This window comes from Sapajus apella, unplaced genomic scaffold (genome assembly GCF_009761245.1).
Source record: "Sapajus apella isolate SASKATOON/1434 unplaced genomic scaffold, GSC_monkey_1.0 scaffold89, whole genome shotgun sequence".
Taxonomy (NCBI): domain Eukaryota; kingdom Metazoa; phylum Chordata; class Mammalia; order Primates; family Cebidae; genus Sapajus; species Sapajus apella.
In genome coordinates, this window is record NW_022437029.1 from 6,183,848 (window position 1) to 6,195,784 (window position 11,937).

The window sequence follows — 11,937 nt, forward strand, 5'->3', positions numbered from 1 at the left end:
CTGTCCTACACTTTGGATTCTGAGCCCCTTGAGCACAGCGACAGTATCCTATTCACCACTAAATTGCACACCCGAAAGAGTATGTAGTCAAAGTTGCTGCTCAGTAGATCCTGGTTGATTGAATGAATGAATGAATGAATTGCTGGATAAGAGTGCATGATTTTATCAACAAAATCATTTATTTTCACTTCACCAGCATGCCTTCTACAAACATGTATTTCTCTCTTTGATTAGTCTGCATTCTATAGCTGGTTAACCAGCTGTACACAAATATCTGCCTGCTGATATTGTCATCTCAAATTTATTTCAGGTGCTTCTTCCTTCACTTCAAAGGCTGACTAAATACTCAATATTGTTTCTCCACGTTAAGTCACACAATAATTAGATAAGTCTCTATTATAGCGAAGATTGACGCTGCTTGACTTTTTTTCATCTTTCCTTAGATCTTAAAAAACTCATCTTTGTATTCCTGAGCTTTGAATGGACTCATTCTTGATCACAGGTATGGCATAAACTTTTTCTCCGTTGCTTAACTGATCATTTTAATTATTAAACTAGTATTTTTGGCATATTCATCATATCTGAATAATACCTGATATGTAGATATAATTGCATAATGTACTGTAATTGGGATTCAATTATTTTCCAAATAATTGAATAATTGAATCCCAAAAGTATTTGGAAAATAATACACTGGGATTTTTAAAAGAACTACTAAGATCCAAACAATTGAATATCAAAAGTATTTGGAATATAATGTATATCCAAATAAATTTATGTCCTTGCTCTATTTTCTGATTTTACTTTCTAAAAAAGGTATTGCAGTCTATGGAATCTGTGGAATTTTTCTTTACTTACAAATGGTTCTATGATTTTTAAAAGTATATTTTCCTCTTATAGCCTACAAAAATAGTATTACCAACACTGAGTATTATATAATAGTGCTAGGTTGCTATTACTTAGAGTTTTAATTTTTGAAATCTCATAACTTGTCAAATTACTTTTCAAACATTATCTGACAGTTTATGTGGTTCTCAGCAATGAGTAGGTTTACTAGTTTTATTTATATCTTTGACAACATTAGGCAGTATAATATACTTTTAAAAATAATTTAATAGAGGAAATAACATTTTTTTTGCTTTCATTTGCAACCTTTTACTATAAAGGAAGTTGAACAATTTTCATCTTGCTTATACATTTTCATTTCCTTTTAGGTAAATTTTCTTTTTTGCATACTTTGCCTATAATGTAGTAAACTAATTTATCAATTTTGGGGAATTAAAAATAATCACCAGATTTCAATAATCTAAATTTTTATAAGAATCTTTTAAATTATGGCTATTCTCATCATGCAGCTAGTGTTTACCTAGCTTAAAGCTCGTGTCAATGAGAAGAGTAAGCATTTCATTTAAGAAGGAAGTTGTAAAACTCAAATCATGGACCTATTCTTGCTGTGATGAGAACTGATGACTATGATGGGCATTAACGTCCCTGTATCAATCAGCACCTGTTATCAATCACAGTCCAGGGCTGGGGAGGCCGGAGGGGTAGTTTCTGTTCTAGACCAAACCTAAGAGAAAGGGAGGCCACTTATCTCAGGTGAACACAGGCTAATCAAACTCTGCTCTTTTCCCTATTTCGCTTTTGTTTGCTTATTTAACCAGGCAAAAGTAGTGAACCACTGAGAGAAAACAGCTTCAACGCTGTTGACATAAAACTCATTTCACATGACCCACAGATAATTGTTGGCAGCCTTCAAGAGGATACAAGCTCCTGCAACTAACCATTTCCTCAAACCCAATAGCAGTAGCAACCCTACTTTCAGTCTATGCAATTTTTTTTTTAAAGAACTACATGATCTTTTGTTTGTCAGGCAATTTCCATGAAATACACTTAAAAAAATGGTGCATAAAATCTCGGTTTTGGAGCCTAAGTTGACGACCACAGCTGGAGACATGCTAGAGAGATGGCTCTGTATCTTAGCTGCATATTGGACTCTTCGGGGAGCTTTAGAAGATAGTGATGGCTGCCTGTACCCCCACTTCCTTCAGGGCTCTGATGTAACTGGCCTGGGATAAAGCCTAGGCATGGGGATTTTAAAAAGACCTCCTAAGCTAGGTTGAGAAACACTGCTCTAGGGGAATATAATGGATAGGGTTTGACCACTGCCTACTACAGGTAGTTCCAGTGATAAAAGATGAATGATAACACGTATTTGTTTATTTCTCAAAGGAAAAGATTCAGGAGGATATTCTTGTCTATTTTCTTGTTTAAAGAAATGTCTGAAAAATATCTAGAACATAGAATAGATTCAAATGATGCAAGTTAATTAGGTTTAAGAGAGAAAAACAGTTCATGTTTGATACTTTACATAAATGTTGCTAACTTCTATTTGTGTATATCAGCGTACCAAATCTAAATAGGACATTTAGATGCCTTTGCCAACAATCCGATCCATATTTATTGTTTTAGCATGTTTAACTCTATTCTCATTTTATACTCCTATCCTTTTCAGTGACGCCCAGACTGCCTCCTTTGTACACTTTCTTATCCCCAATGCCTGGCTGTAGTGTCTGATAACATTCAGTACATATTATTGACTGAATGAATGAATTTTTCTATTGTTTTGCTAGCTGGATAGGCTGTTAGTAGTAGCAGTGCCACAGTGACCTCTGTTGATGAAACCAGGAAGTGCAGAGAGAAAGTCCTGAAAGAAAGGAGTTATTTTAATGACAGTCAAGTTGAGGTTGAAATATGAGCTGTGCCTAGTCTCAGAACTGAAGAGAAAATGGTATCAAATGCACATGTGTTCACAGCATATGGAGAGAGCAACGGCACCATTGGTCTATCCCAGCGAGTAGGCCAGCTCAGCATTTTTCTTAACAGCTTGTCTGATTCTTTTTCTCCATGGTCTTATGCCAGGGGCCTAAGCTTCAATTTTCTCTTTTAAATGATTTTAGTAGCTGTCATCATTAAAAATTAAATATTTCATACTGTTCATTGATTTTATTTTTTGTACAGCCTGAGTTTTGCCATGTTGCTCAGGCTGGTCTTGAATTCTTGGTCTCAAGCGCTCCTCCCGCCTGGGCCTTCCAAAGTGCTGGGATTACATGTGTGAGCCACTGCACCTGGCCAATGTGCACTGATTTTTTAAATATATGTAAAAACTACCCAAGGCATTCTAATTAAGGTAGCTACAAAACTGCGCTTCATTTTAAAAGAAAAGGTCGTGGTGCTTTAGAGTAGGTTTTTAAAACTGTTCTTGCTTTTTATTGTCATTCAGACTTACTGCTTGTGCACTGATACATGGAGCCATTGAGCTGGTACCTACCTCCCCAGTTCCCTGACTCCTCTCATAGTCCTAGTACTTGATGTAAAATTTAGGGGGAAGAGAAAATAAAAGAGGTAGACTTTGATAACTACTTAAGAAGTTAGTTGCAAGAACACTTAATCCTATGAAAGAAGTAAAGACAGGAATATTGTCACCAAATAATAACACTGATAATATAGGTGACCAGCCAGCTAAGAGTTAACTTTGAGAATCTAGCATTAAACTGGGTGCTCCAATTTCAACCTTTGCACTGACTGAATCAGTTAACTTTCTGCCTAATTAACTCAACTTTCAGATGTGACTATACATAAACATCCCATATGGACTGTGAGTCTATTTCCCCTTCTAATCAGAAGATATGAAACTGCTTATCGACATACAACTGGTAACTTAGAGTTTAAAGAAAAAAATAGGAAGTGAGGTATGTATTTGAATAGAAATGTCATATTGATACAAATGTTACCTGAACAAAATGATGATTTTAAAGATGGTAAGCAAGAAAAGAATATATAACATGCCAGTTAACTAATTAAAACATCATCTCCTCTGAATTAAGAATAAAAACACACTGGATCCTCACTTCATTGCTATCTTTGAGGCTACCGTCCCATGATCACTTTCACAGTGGGCCTGTGTTGTAGGTCTCCAAAGAGCAACAAATGAACCCTTAGCCATAAAAGCATGTTAGATGGAATTCAAAACAAAGAATTCCATATCAAATTATCCAACTATTTTTGTAAGACTTCAGGTTTAGTCTGTTTATTTTTCTTTGCACACCCTGTCCCCAAAACTTTTGAAGAGTGCTAAAAATGATACAAAACCCAAGAAGATAACAATAATAAAGTAGAAGGAACAGAAGGAAGGAAATCAAAGATGGGGCCATAAAATAGAGCCAGTCAAGAAGTCAGTAATATGCATAACCATGATACCCATGTGCACGTTTACAAACATATGGACCACAGATGCTAAAAGCCACACTGCAGAGCAGCCTGGTCAAGAACTCCTTCACATACCCTGTAAGATACAAACAAATAAATTTCACAGATGACAACCGACTCTTCCTGGTATTAAGACCAGAAAAAAGAAAAACATGCTTGGGTTCTTTGTGAAAAGAGAAACTATGTGGTACAATAAACAACGTCCTTAACATCGTGATGTGAAGTTTCATAAGGCTTTTCCTGAAACTGCCCCTCTCCAGGGGGAGCCCAGTTAAATTTAAATTTCAGATAAACAAAGGAGACATACGTACACTAAACAATTATTCATTGTTTATCTATGATTCAGATTTCAGTGGGCACTTATTGTATTTGCTAAATCTGGCAACTGTGGATGAAAGCCTCATATCAAAATGCATATCCCTACATCTGTGCATACGTATAGCCCTTATGAAAATATATTATGACATCATGCAGGGACCAGCCCAGATCAGTGCTACAGGTTAGTGAGTTTATGTGCCTAAAAATAGTCACCTGCATTCAAAAATTAAAACATTTGATGGGAAAGCACTTTTGGGAGAGTTGAGGACTGGTGGAAGTTATATTAAAAGTGCAAGGGAATGGACTATTTTGGCAGGTCATTACTGCTTACCTACAAACAAATTGTGAAACAAATTTGTGGAACAATTAGTGTTTTAGCTTACTCTTTTTTTATTGGTGCCGTGTAAATGATTGGGCACTGACATAGTTAAATATCTTAAATTATACATATACAGTTAATATCTTAAAATAGAACTTCTAACCAATATAATGGATTGTGAGAACCTAGCAAGATATTCCAAATGCATTTTAAAGTATTAATTATTGATTTTTAAAAATTTATAAAAATAGCATTGCAAAAATTTTTGCATTTTTGTTTTAAATGTTTTTGATCTGGCTATATAATAATCAATATTTCAAAGCTCATGGATATTTCTAAACTATTTTATTGTTTAATAATTAGTTAATATTATTTATATTTTCTAATATCTAATTCTCTAATATTAGACATTAAATGTTTAGTAAAACATTTTAAAACTAAATGTTGATGCTTAGAAAATGTATAATCAAAGCCATTTAATTACCTTCTTCTTTGTTGATTAGTTGGTCTTATCATGGTTGATTGTTAATATTAGGAAGAACAAATATAGCTACTTAGATCATCTAATAAATTTTTCTGTTAATTTTAGTATGAAGCAGTTAAACTGCATTTTCTCAATGTAATTACTTAAATACCAAATCAAAACGTAGGACTTAATTTTCTGTTTCCTCACAACCAACTCAATACATATTCTAAAAGTAGTTTTAAAAATCTGAATCCTAAAATTTTGTATGTGTAATAAAATTGATTCCCAATACATTCAAATTTAAAATTATTCCCTGACTTGACATTCAAGAATTTTATAGAACTTACTAAACATAATATTTGAACATTTCTCTCAGAACATAAATCCTGACCATAATTTAGTTGGCAATGTCCCCATTGATGAACACATTTACTTTGTTTCTTACCTTGTGTTTTAAAACATTGCTGCCCAGATCGTCCTTGCAAATCTGTTTTGTACGTGTGTATCAGTATAGCTGTACATGGAGTCCTAGAAGGGTGGGTTCAAATAGATTCTCCAGTTTTACATTTAATAGAAATCGCCAAATTGCCCCTAAATAAATTAGATCAATTTTCTGTCTAGCCACGGAATAGGAGAATGCTATCCAGCATCCTAGCAACAACATGGTTAGTAACTGAAGGTTTTAACTTTTTCCAGTTTTATAGTTAAAAGAAACAATATCTCCGTCTTTTTTTTTTTTTTTTTTTTTTTTTTGAGATGGAGTCTCTCATTGTCTCCCAGGCTGTATACAGTGGTGCGATCTCAGCTCACTGCAACCTCTGCTTCCCAGGGTTCAAGCCATTCTGCTGCCTCAGCCTCCCAAGTAGCTGGGATGACAGGCGCATGCCACCACACCCCGCTAATTTTTTATATTTTGGTAGAGATGGGGTTTTGCCATGTTGGTCAGGCTGGTCTTGAACTTTTACCCTCAAGTGATTCACTTGCCTCTGCCTCCTAAAGTGCTGGAATTACAAGCACGAGCCACCGTGCTCAGCCTTCTCCATCTTGTATCAATTTGGAATTCATCGATTATAAATGCAGCCGTAGTTGATACTTGTCAATTTTCAGCTCCCGGCATTCATACTCCGAGCTCAGCTCCCTCTCACACTTCCCATTGCTATGGGATCATCTTTTGAAGATGGCTCCATTGTGTGTCAGTGGGTAGGAGGTAGAGTCCAGCAAGGAGAGCGGATACAATGTGGCTTACCTTTGGACAATATGACTCTGTTCTGGACACTGATTCTTGAGAGAGTGACCCAAGGGCGACGGAGCAGGTTGGAGCCACAGCTACGGCAGTGGCAGCTGCTGTGTGAGTGTGTAGTGGCTGCTGCATGAGTGTGTGGAGGCTGCAGCGGAGTGTTGTCTGTGGTCCTTGCAGCAATGTGCTCCAGAGCTCTGTGGCCCTGGTCTAGTTTGAAACATAAGCTGTTATGCTCTGAACCCTGGAGACTTTTCCAATGCGTTCAGTTCCTCTTTAAGATAATCAATGCATTCCTTCTCCTTGCAACCACAAATGCTGCCATGATTATATAGAGGTTCATCATAATATTCCTTTAAATAGAGAAACCTTTACATAGTGAACCCTTCCAGTGCATGAAGATGATTTGATAATTGGTTTATCAAATTCCCAGGAATTAATCTATGGTAGTGAGCAAAATTAATCTTAATTTTAAAAGAATTATGAGAGTGAATGCAACCAATCATATCAGCTCTCAGTAGGACTGGACATTTTTTTAACAAAAAATGTTAGGTCATGACATAAATTTGGAGGGCACACACAATACACAAATGATATTCAAAATTTTCAGTACAGGAGAGGGTCACGAGAACTAATGTTTGTTGATCTCTGGCTTCCAAGATTAGAAAAAATAAAGACTTGGGCCTAAGTAAAAATGCTTCCTTTTCAATTTAGTAACCAGCTAGCAAAAAGCAAAGTATTTGCTTTATTTGTATTTGGACTGTACCTGTGCTGAGTAAGTAGATAGCACTCCCCATGGTCTGCTGTTCTGCCAGGTGTAGAGCCCAGGCGGGAGCCATCCAGTCAAGAAAATCTGGAGTCCCCTGAGTACTGCTATTGTGCCATTAGGTGGGGAATGCCCTGTCAGCCTCCAGGGGCTCCCAACCACAGCCGACCACGTACGTCTCGTTAGGTCACAGTTGCAGCCTCTTGTGTTCTGTGTGCACGTCAGTGTTCCTAATAATGTAGTCCCAGGTCTTTGGAAGATCTCACTGTGTCTACCTCAGGAATATTTGTAGCATTCATTGCACAAATTCCTTGTGTGCTATAAGGTACTATTTCTGTTCCCTTGCCGTATGGTTGCATACATACTGCAGCAACTGCCCCCATTGAAGTGTAGTTTTGAACTTTGATTATTTCTTCCCTTCTCTCTGTGTGTCTCTCTTTCTCTTTCTTTCTCATCTATCTGTCTCTATACATAAATCCCCCCCTTTGGCAAAAGCAATCTTTTATTGATATATGATTTACCTGTAATAAAATGCACAGATGTTAAGATTTTAAGTATTCAGCCTGATTAGTTTCGTCAATTGCATACACTCATTTAACCATCACCCACAAGTAAACAGCATTTCCCAAAGCCCAGAAAAGCCTCTCATGCCCCTTTCTAGTCAATTCTACAACCTTTCTTCAAGAGAAAACCACTATTTTAATTTCTATCACATAGATGTGTTCTGGCTATATTGACCTTTATATGAATTGAATCATATGACTTTTTTATTACGTTTCTGAAGTTCATCCAAATTGATGTGTGTCAGCAGATTGTTTCTTTTCACTGAGAAGCATTTTACTCAGAGTCAGTGTGTATGAATGAACACACCACAATTTATTGATCCGCCCTCCTGCTGATGGGCATTTGAATTGTTTCCAGTTTGAGACAATTATGAATAAGGTTACCATAACATTTTTCTCTAAGCCCTTTTGTGGACATAGGATCTTTCCGTCTCTTAAATAATACCTAGGAGTAAAATCTCTGGGTCACAGAGTAAGTTTAACTTTATTGACTGTAATCCCAGCACTTTGGGAGGCCGAGGCGGGTGGATCACAAAGTCAAGAGATCGAGACCATCCTGGTCAACATGGTGAAACCCCGTCTCTACTAAAAACACAAAAAATTAGCTGGGCATGGTGATGTGTGCCTGCAATCCCAGCTACTCAGGAGGCTGAGGCAGGAGAATTGCATGAACCCAGGAGACAGAGATTGCAGTGAGCCGAGATCGCACCATTGCACTCCAGCCTGGGTAACAAGAGCAAAACTCCATCTCAAAAAAAAAAAAAAAGAAATTACAAAAGATTTCTCCAATGTGGTTGAACATTGTTATACTCCTACCACCAATAGATGAGCGTTCCAGTTGCTTACTAGCTAACTTACTTATTAACATTCAACTTTGTCAAATTTTTCTATAAGAGTCACTTTAGTTTATGTAAAACGGTGTCTCACTGAGGTTTTAATTGGCATTTCCTGATGGTTAATGATATTGAGCACCTTTTCATGTGTTATTTCTATACCTTCTTTTGGGAAATATTTATCCAAATCCAATAGGGTGGCCTTTCTTAATTGGGTTTTGTGTTTTTCTGATTGTTTTATATGAGTTATGTGTTTGGGATTCAAGTCTTCACCCAGATATGTGTATTGCAAATTTTGTTTCAAAATGTCATTATCTCTTAAAGAAAAATGGCAAGTAAATGTCGTAACCATTTTCTAGGGTAGCTAGGCCAAAATAATTAATGTAACAGAACTATATATCAGGCATTTATTGACACAAGTTTTCTATATAACAAATGATTCCAATCTCAGTGGCTTAAAACAGTACACTTTTATTTAGCCACCAAGAGAGTGGCTTGGTTGGGCTCAGCCAAAGCATCTTGGCTGATGTAACTGTGCTCCATAGTCTCATTCTTCTCCTGGGGTCAGCAAGCTAACAGAAGCCTAGTCTTCTCATGGTGTGGCTGAGACACAAGAGAGCTAGCAGAAACATGCAAGGCCCATCAAATCCTAGACTCAGAATGACACAGTGTTACTTTCACATCAATCTATTGCCCCAAGCATGCCTCGTGGTTGAAACCACGTTAAGAGAGAGAAAAATATGCCCTGCCGGCAGTGAGAGAGCATTGCTAACTTACTTGAAAAATGGCATAGATACAGAAATGAAAAATGGTCAATAATTAATGAAATACATCACAGACATGTAAAAGTCATGTTTGCAAGTGCATTTTCCAAGAATTTATGACCCAAAATAGACATTATGAATAATTTAGATAATTTGCACCTTAATTCTCTCAACCTAATTTCTTACTTCCATTTAGTCTTCAACTAGTCCTAAAACAATTTACTAATTTATGAATTAACTAACTCAAAAATTATTTAGAATATTTCTTATAAGCCAGGTGTCGTATTAGGTTCTCATACAACAGCGGCGATCAAGACAACCAGACTTTCTGTAAATTCAGAAGTGGACCCAGACAACTAAGTGGAAACTTTCATTTCAGTGGGATGCTACAGGAGCCAATTAGGCAGACTCATGGTACAAAGCAAGGTATTACAAAGAAAATGACATTTAAGCTATGAATTTAAAAGACAAATAGATATGAATTGGAAAGGCAAAGGTAGTGAGGAGGTATGTTAGCATGTGCAAGAGTTATGGAGGGCATGATGGCTTAGAAGTAAAAGCAATCAAATGTAGCATAGATTTTGAGTGGAAAGATTATTGTGACCACACAATGGATTGCAGAATTAGAGAAACAGTAGGTAGAGAGGCTACTGTGGTATCCTAGGCTAGAGATGCTGCTTGAGCAAATAGGATGAAGAGATGTGAACAGATTCCAGTGATATTTGGAAGTCACAGTGAGAAGACCTGGAGTTTGACTTGATATGGTATATGAAAGAGAGAGAGAAACCAAGCGTAATGCCAAAGTTTCTCAAGCAGCCAGATAGATGGTCTCACATTTAATAAAAGGAGGATTTCAGGCAAGGGTCACAATGGATTTAAGGAAGAAACAGATAATATATTTGTTTCTTTTTTTAAAACATATTTCATTCTGGCAAGAATACTTAACATGAACTCTGCCATCTTAACAATTTTCTAAGTGTACAATACAGTATTGTTAACTATATAAATAATGCGGTACAGCAGACCTCTAGAAGTATTCACTTTGCAAAATTGAAACTTTATGCCCCATTGATGATGAGCATTTATCCGTTTCGCCCTACCCTTACCCCCAGCAAGCAAATTCTACTATTGGATTCTGTTTGACTATTTTAGATGCCTCTTATAAGTAAAATCATGCAGTACTTGTTCTTGTGACAGGCTTATTTTACTTAGCATAATATCCTTAGGATTTCTTCATGTTGCTGCATATTTCAGGATTTCTTTTTTTAGGGCTTAATAATTTTCTATTGTAGGTTGTATTAGTCTGTTTTCATACTGCTGTAAAGATACTACTTGAGACTGGGCAATTTATAAGGAAAAGAAGTTTAACTGACTCACAGTTACTCATGGCTGGGGAGTCCTCAGGAAACTTACAATCATGGCAGAAGGCAAAGGGGAAGTAAGGCCCATCTTACATGGTGGTAGATGAGAGAGAGAAGAGAGAGAGAAGAAGAAGAGGAAGGAGGAGGAGGAGAAGAAGAAGAAGGAGAAGGAGGAGGAGGAGGAGGAGGAGGAGGAGGAGGAGGACAAGGAAGACAAGGAGAAGGAGAAGGAGAAGGAGCAGAAGAAGAAGAAGTGGTGGTCGTGCCAGACACTTATCAAACAATCAGATCTCATGAGAACTCAGGAAATCACATGAACAGCATGGTGGAAATCACCCCCATGATCCAATAACCTCCCATCAGGTCCCTCCCCTGACATGTGGGGATTACAATTCAAGATGAGATTTGAGTGGGAACATAGCCAAACGATGTCACAGGTATGCACCATATTTTCTTTTTCTGTTCATCTGTCAATAAACATTTAGGTTGTTTCCACATCTTGACCCTTGTGAATAGTTCTATAATGAATCTGAGAGTGCTAATATCTCTTCAGGATCCTGATTTTAATTCTTTTGGATATATACCCAGAAGCAGTATTGCTGGATCATATGGTAGTTGAATTTTAAATTTTTGAGGATTCTTCTTACTTTTTTCCCACAGTGGATGCATCATTTTGCATTCTCGCCAACAGCATATAAGGATTTCAATTTCTCCACATCCTCACCAATACTTTCTGTCTTTTTTGTTTTAAATAACAGTCATCCTAACAGCTGTGAGGTGAGATCTTATTGTGGTTTTGATTTGCAGTTTTCTAGTCATTAGTGACCTTAAGCGTTTTTCATAAACTTATTGATAATTTATATGTCTTTACTAAAGAAATGTCTATTCAGATGTTGAGCTTATTTTTAAATCGTTTTTATTTCTTTTGCTATTGAGTCGCATGAGTTTCTTAATACAGAATATTTTGAAAATTAACCCCACAGCTTTGCAAATATTTTCTCCCATTCTCTAGGTTGACTTTTTACTTTATTGATTGTTTCC